The sequence below is a fragment of the Neopsephotus bourkii genome, unplaced genomic scaffold (assembly GCF_033783945.1).
Source record: "Neopsephotus bourkii isolate Nb327-2 ecotype Australia unplaced genomic scaffold, CSIRO-AGI_Nbou_v1 NB_53, whole genome shotgun sequence".
Classification (NCBI taxonomy): Eukaryota; Metazoa; Chordata; class Aves; order Psittaciformes; family Psittacidae; genus Neopsephotus; species Neopsephotus bourkii.
The window spans coordinates 15,812,613-15,820,468 of NW_026900570.1; the positions used below are offsets into that span (position 1 = coordinate 15,812,613).

A 7,856-nucleotide genomic window follows, 5' to 3' on the forward strand; every position below is an offset into this window, starting at 1 on the left:
TCATATCAAAAGAAAAAAAACCAAAGCCTACACCTGAGCTTAATACACTTTGCTGGTATGAACTGGATTTTCCATAGCAGAAAATCTAAATGGCAAGGTTTTCTATGCCAAAGTTACCTGAGATAGCTAAGTCAAGAGCTAAGTATATGAGGCACCATTTTATAATAGGAAACAGCTTTTGATAAGGATAAGGAGCAATAAAATATACTGATATCAATAAGGAATAACAAAAGTTCTGGTCTGATGGACTGAAGTTTGTGGGGCAAAATGAGACAAAAGACTTTGCTACTGAAAAAAGAGAAAACATTTAAGATTACAGATATCCTCTCTAGAGACTTTTAAGGTACATCCTTTATTTTCAGCAAATAACTTGATCCTCTGAATTGGCACATGCCAGGGGATCCATTTTCACCAATTCTTCAGTCACCAACACATCAGTTTAGAAGTGTTTCATTACCTGAATCTGTTGATAGTTGTTTTTCTCTTCTCCTCTTGCAGAAATAAACTGACACACCAGCTCCAAGAAGGGTGAGAATAGCCAAGAAAACGAGTGGCCAAACAGAGATATGAACACGTGAATGAGTTTCTTCATTATTTTCCTTCCCTGAATGAATCCATATAACTTCGAGAAACCTTAGTAATTTTTTACACCACATAAACCATGAAAAACACAGAGGAGGGGTTCTCTCCTGTCTGAACTTGGAGTCTGCTCAGTTTAAATCAGCTCCAAACTGTTGCTGGCCAGCAGCCAGGTCTCTGTTGCCGAAGCTAATGTGGTTTTAGCAATCTTGATTACAGTGATACACAATGCATGTGGTGGATGCTTGTAAGAATTTAATGAAAATGCATGCTTTAGGTATGGATATAGATGCTAATTGTTTGGAAACTAGTTTGCAATATTTTTATCTTAACAGTATTTACAATAATACTTATGCAAAAAAATTGCATATACATCTACATAAGTTTTAATAGCCTAGTTAAACCTGTCTGCCTGTTCTCAAAGTTAATCACAAATTGGGTCACTGCTCAGGGTTACTGCTTCAGCAGTCCAGTTGACCAATAATATGTGAGTGTTCATGTGGCTGTAAAAGGCACCATGGGACTACTCTGATTTATAATGCATCCCAGTAACTGTCAGTAGGACTTGTTCTCTAAAAGGAGGTGATTTGAGAAAACTTGGTTTAAGTTCTTCTTGTATCTAGAGTTTTGTAAATTGTCATAGAAAGGCTCTTATTTTTTTGCTGTAGAGGAATCCGACTTGATTCCACTTGAATGAATATCAGAGAGAAATAATATTACACTTCATTAGAACTCATAAATTTTAGTGTTTTGCTAAAAGTATACAGGAACAAAAACCCTTTAAGTATTACCACTGCATTAATAAAACATACGTCTGTTACAAAAGGCAGCATAAGTGAGGCAAACAATATGCTACTAAGGTTTTACAGTCCTACGTAAGATTACCAAACTATAATATTATTTCATATAAAACTTTACACTATTTTTATAACTACCAACATTCAAATACTGATTCCATTCTATATTCTCTCAAAAATAATTTTCCATGTTTTCCCTGAAATATTAGTTTTCATTTATCAAGAACATGAGGCATAATTTCACATAGCACATTTTAGGAAGCTCTGCATGTTAAGCAGGATTCTGCTGTTACAGTTATGTTTAAGATTCTTATATGTCTTCCCTAGAAAATGCCCTCTGAATCAATTATGTAATCTTCCCATTTGCCTATGTGCATAAGTAAGAGACAAAGGTCTTTAGAGAAATTTTTTTTTTCTTAAGGAGGTGCAAAATTGCTTGACTCACATTAACTCCTCCTTGCATGGATGTAACAACTATTGCAATACTTAGTTCCTTGAAAAGTCATAAGTTTGCATAAGTATTTGACAGATGCCATACTAATGCTCGTGTTATATATTCCAAAGGTTTCTGCAAGTCTCTTTCTCAACCTAGGGTGCATACATCTAGGGTGTATTGCTTCCAGACATGTGGTGGATGGCTGTAACAGTTACTAGTAAACAGATCTGCTCTGTCATTAAGGACTGAGTCATTAAGGACTTACCTTTGGGGTTTTTTGCATGTAAATTCTTTATCAGAAGAGCAATCAATGTTTCCCCAATAACCAGATAGTGCAACACAGTTGATCTGTTGCAACTGCATTGATTTCAACACAGTGATGCTCCACACTGAACTCTCTCATCCCAGTTGACAAAATCCAGTGCCATATTATCTAGCCACAACCACGGCCTAAACAGCAACATACAGAGTAAAAAAAGATTTAAAATTTATCTATCTCATGGATATTTTTACTCCCTAGCTCAGCAAATGGCTTAAAAAAATGTAAAAACCCATTCTTCAGCAGAAGATGGTGTCTTTTTTTTTTTTTTTTTGCAAAAATACCTATCCTCAATTTTCTCATTTTTCAACCAAATATTGAATGTAAGACATTACTATCCACATTTTGGTAGTCTTATCCAGAAGCCTCCTTCTGTATTTCCAAGTGGTTGCACTGTATGAATAAGATACATCCATGTTTTCTACCGAAACCAAGGTAACACTTGAAAGGCATTAAGAAGCAAATAACCATAGCCTACATGAGCAAGTACTGGAATGACCTCCTCTTTCAAGTCTGTACAAACAATAACTTTTGTGAGCATTTTGCTCACTACCCTGCTGGTTTCCCCATTGCTTCTTGAGGAGAACAGAGACCTTGAGGCGCTTAGTGGCTGTGCTCCCCACCACTGCCCCCCAGAAAGGTGCCCCAGAAGCCAGGAGCTGATAGAGAGCTCTACAGCTGGGGAGGCTGGGAGGACAGAAGGCTGTACAAAGTCTCTTATGTCAGTTTATTTTCTTTGTGCCAAATTTAGATTACCGTGGTAGGTAAATAAATTATTTCTAATGGTTTTTTTTATATCAATGATTTTACATTTTAATGTGACTTTTGTATAAACTTTCCTACAATTCTCATCAGTTGACAATGAAGGCTCTCACCTAACCAAGCACGCTCAAGGGGCGCCAGTGCCCAGCTTGTCCCAGCTGATGCTTCAATGTAGTAGCAGTGGCCATGGTGAGGGCCCCAAGCTCAGAGGTCAGCTGCTCCAGGACAGTCTCCAGGCAGCTGAGCAGGGTCAGTAGGAGCTATAGTTAAGAAAATCATATGGTTTGAAATTGGCATTGCATTATGAGTAACCTATGAGTAGGAAGTGTCTGTAAATAGTCTAACCTAGCTTTAACTTGCTGGACCTCTAAATCCTGACTATTCCTGTATTCCTTCAGCTCAGACAACGCGAAGAGTCAGGCAATCAACAGTGTAATACCTCTTATTTCTCCAATCTCAGGACAAGGAAATAAATGACATCCTGCAACATCTAATTAACTGTCTTGTCAGTACTCTGAGGAAATCAAACCCTGAGGCAGGATATAGATCTTGAATTTGCATTCTCACAACACTGAAAGCTGTTGCAGGCTAACAGGTCATCGATTGCCACAGTCCCATATTTTATGGCTGCCTGGTTTCTGTATGTTTTCACTTTATACAACGGAACATGTCTCTGCCAAATTAGTCTCTGTTTCTGATCACGTGTGCAATTCACATCTATCTGTCTGCAGCTTGCACTGCATGTGCACACAGAATGTACAACTGAGAAGTTTAACTTGGAAGCCACCCTCAAGGGGCAAAATCTATCTTGAATCTCTCCTCAGGAAAAGACTACATTATGTAGCCTTAAAACCACAGTGAGAGAGAACAACACAATTCTACAAAATTCTACAAGAAACCAAGGCTCTACATACTTCTACAAAGAGTTAAAATTTCATTCACATTCCCAAGGCCCTTCTATCTATGTCACAATTGCTTTAGCTCTGGCAACAGTGAATAGGAGTGAAACCCTTGCCTGTATTTTGGCTCTGTAACATCTGTGTGGGAACTTAACCAGTTGCTGCAGTCCATACAGTCAGTGCACATTCCCAGCACTTATGGTACAATCTCATATGATTTATGCTCACATCTCAAAAAGCAAAACTTCTCAAATATAGAACTTCAACTTACGCAGAGAATTATGACTACCATGAAAGCAGTGCAGCCATATCCATTTGCACAGGAAGCTTTCATGTGCCTGAATTCATCTGTCATTCAAAGCAAACCTGCACATCCTGCTGGGAGGTAGGTGGTACCCTGGGGCATACTCCTCTGAGTGTTCTAGTGCAAGCCAGAGCAGAGTTTGCAGGATTAGGCAGACTACTGCAATTAAGAATGTGACTTTTAAATTATTACATTCATCTGCTTACCATCTGATATCTTACAAACTGGAAAGTAGCTTTCATTGCAAGATGCTGTTTTCCAAGTACTGTCAAGATCTAGGTAGACACAAGCCTTTGGTTCCCCTGCTGCCCATTCAGTGTACCTGGTTTTTCAGCTATCCATCCATCTGTAATAGCTGCCAGTCTGAAATCAAAGTAGCTCTGCTAACAGTTTTTTTGCATAAAAAGCTCTGACACATAAATACAGTGTCCTATGTACGCCCTATCTGAGCTTTTCAGCAAAAAAGCAGCCCTGTGCTACTCTTCTTTTTCAAACACCATTCACTCTTCTAAGCAATGTCACTGGGTGCTCCAAGTTACACAAGAGCTACATATGAACAGTGTTCAGCAGAGCATTGCTTTCAGCAGGGCTTTCCTGAAGTAACACAAACTTCTACAACATGGCAAGTAACTCAGATGAGGCTCATTTAGTAAATCCCATATCAAGAGACGCAATTACAGAGAATTTCCCTCTGCTCTGCTTTATGTAAATTTAAACTGGGAGTTTTTTGGCGACTAAAGGTTACTTGAGTTTTAACAGTCAGAATCTTAAAATATCTCTCTAATACTCATAATAACATTTATTAATATAGGAATAGTTATAAGTAGCACTCTATATAACAGAGTTAGACTTTTAAGAATGGTGAACAGCTGCTTAACAATAGCTGCACATCCTCACTTTGTGGCTCTCAGTCTGCACCTTTATTTCTTTCACCATTTTCTAGAGCTTTCTACTTTTATCTCTTGCTACCTACTTAATCTTTTCTGTGATGTTTCACTCCATTTGGTACATGAAAGGCTTTGAACAACTCTAACAGGGCCACTACAAAGCTACATATATGCACAGTAAAGCCATTTCAGAGTACAGTTGTTTCAGCACTATTAATGCACGGGGCACTCAGCAGGTCTATGAAGAGGAAGAGACCTCAACAAGCACCTACATTTTCCATCTGTCCAGCACTTACCGTATTGCTGTTAAGACCAATCCATACAGGGTTTCCATATTTCAGCACCTGGATCCACAGGAATGAATGAACATAGGCATCCAAAATGCTGGCAAGTTCTGCAGATTTTCCTTGGCAACGTTTTCCTGGCCTTGTCCCTCTGCATTTCGGATGAGATGATTGAATAGCTACTGTTACCATAACGGGCAAAGGCAAAAGATGGATTTGTTGTTGGTACTTAAGACTGTGTGATAACTAAGGAGTTAAAAGTGAAAGCATGATTTTACAACATACCACTCATCTTTAGTGTGGCAGCTATCAAAGAATAACTTAAACCACGACAAGATCAAAGGTCCAATATTAACAATAAGTTAATAAGTCAAAAATCTTTATTTAAGTTCATGAACAATTTGTGAAAAATAAACAAGTAAATATATAACCACCAAAACTAAAGCCAACCCAAAAAGGCCCAAAATAAACTTGTAAAAGATGTGACAAATCTGTCACTGTAAAAAAAACAAGTGAAATCCTGCATGCTACTAAATAAAGAGTGTACTCTCTAGAGGCCTGACTAGTGCAGACTAAGACTTATAAATTGGATATTTGTGTTCCCGTGCTTTAAGGTATTTTCATTAAATCTGGATATCGGAGTACACACCTATTTCAGATCACTGGTAGAGAGGACATAGGCCTAGGTGTTTAAGGCATTTACTGTTGTACCCTCTTGTCACACAGCCTGAGACTTTGATGCTTGTTAATTCATCACCACTCTCTGCTCACTCAAAGTTGTTAGCCTGTCCGTAAGTGCTGCCTGAACAATTGCCTCTACGTTTGGGTCAGGCAGTGTGTATTTCACCTTTTGAAATGTGAAAGCATTCAGAAGAGCCATAACTGGGATTAAGCAAACTAAAAATGCCACCCTAAAACTATATGTTTACCATGCAGGGAGAGGGAGTTCTTACAAGCAAGTTAGCTATGATAGTGAACAGGCTACAGGACTAATTGAAGTGGGGGAATAGATTTTACTGATGCTGTGATGAAGGTGAAGCATAGTATTATCTGTGCTTTGCCTTCTCTATTCCCATTATAATGGGCAGCAGGGATTCGCATAATTAAAGTTCTCCAGCGGGAGAGTCAACATTCATTACTCATTTTGGTACCCAAAAAGTGAAAATAAAAAAAAAAATAAATCAATATTCTTTTATAATAAAGACACAGCCAAAGGCTGTACATTTTAATAGACATCACATGCATTCAGTTGAAATGTCAAGAGAGAACTAAATGCTCTGCTCAGAGACAGCCAGGTGTACAGATAGATCACTGCAAGAGCATGGTTTTACACTGCATTTAAAGAGGATGCCTAAAAGCCTCATATTTCACTGAGAAGAAATACATTTCCATCTTTTATTCTATAGTATTATTTGTTATTTAAGCACAAAACTCCAATTAAGATAGTAGTTCTTCTCCAGCAATTTCTGTGGAACAAATTATAATAAACCTTAAGACTGGTGGAGCTCTGAAAGCCTGAAATGCTCAGAATGAAATTCAGAGCTGAAAGAAATCACATCAGATTATATATTCAAGCTTATCTACCTGAGATGCTCTTTCTATTTAGGAGGCTGGATTGAGCAGAACTCACGTGAATTCATCTGACATGTATAGCCTCTCTCATTGTCACAGCTATCATCCCTCCATTTCCCACCTAACTTCATGATGAAGACACAATCAATCTGAAGGAGAGGGGAAGATACCCAGCCATTATAAAAGTCAGTCAGGAGGTGGTGAGCTGAAGCACCTATACTCCTGGTGCAAGCCTGGTGGCAGAGAGAAGGGAGAGAAGAAAAATCATATAGCTGCCTAAAATAAACAGGTTATTTAAATTTCCTGTACCTCACACAGTGGTGCCTGTCAATGTCTCCAAGTCATAATAGTCAAAGTAGAATTAATTCTTTTCTGGTGCACCATTAACCCAGTTGGTGTAGGAAACAGGGCTTCCATCTGTTCAAAGAAATGTGGGACTCTTTATTTATATCATTGATCCCAATCCAAACATTAGTTGTGGTATCTTTTAAATGACAGAAGAGGAAAGCTGGAGGGAAGCAAAGATTATTTTTTATTTTTTATTTTTATTAAGCAAAGCTTATCATGACTTACCCAAAACAGGAAAAATGTGCAAAAGCCCAGAACTGAGGCCATATTAAAGTACAACATTTCCCAGGTGCCAGTCCGTTCAGAGGATCTATGCAACCATGCTCAAAACAGACTGTAAGTTTCATGAAAACTGAGAAACAATCAGATTGAGTAAGTAAGTCAGGACGGTATAATATTTGTAACAATAATTTCTCACTTGTAACTTTGAGTTAGAAAGAGGCTAATCTCTACTGCATAGATCTTGAAAATGAGTAACAGAGCCTTGCACCACATTTATGCACTCAACTATTTTTTACAAACAGAAAGTGTTTATGTACTTTAGCTGCTGAGCATTGTTAGTTACTGGGCTATCATCTAGCAACTGAAAAACATAATAAACGACTAGGAAGAAAGTGCCAGTGACTCAGAAGACATACTCTGGTCATCAATCAGAATCATAGAATAGTT

The 7,856-nt window shown here is 38.1% G+C and overlaps 1 pseudogene; it reads right to left on the reverse strand.

Moving 5' to 3' along the window:
- Positions 1–2,968: 2,968 nt before the first annotated feature.
- On the reverse strand, positions 2,969–7,485 carry LOC133211700 (macrophage mannose receptor 1-like; annotated as a pseudogene).
- Positions 7,486–7,856: the final 371 nt, after the last annotated feature.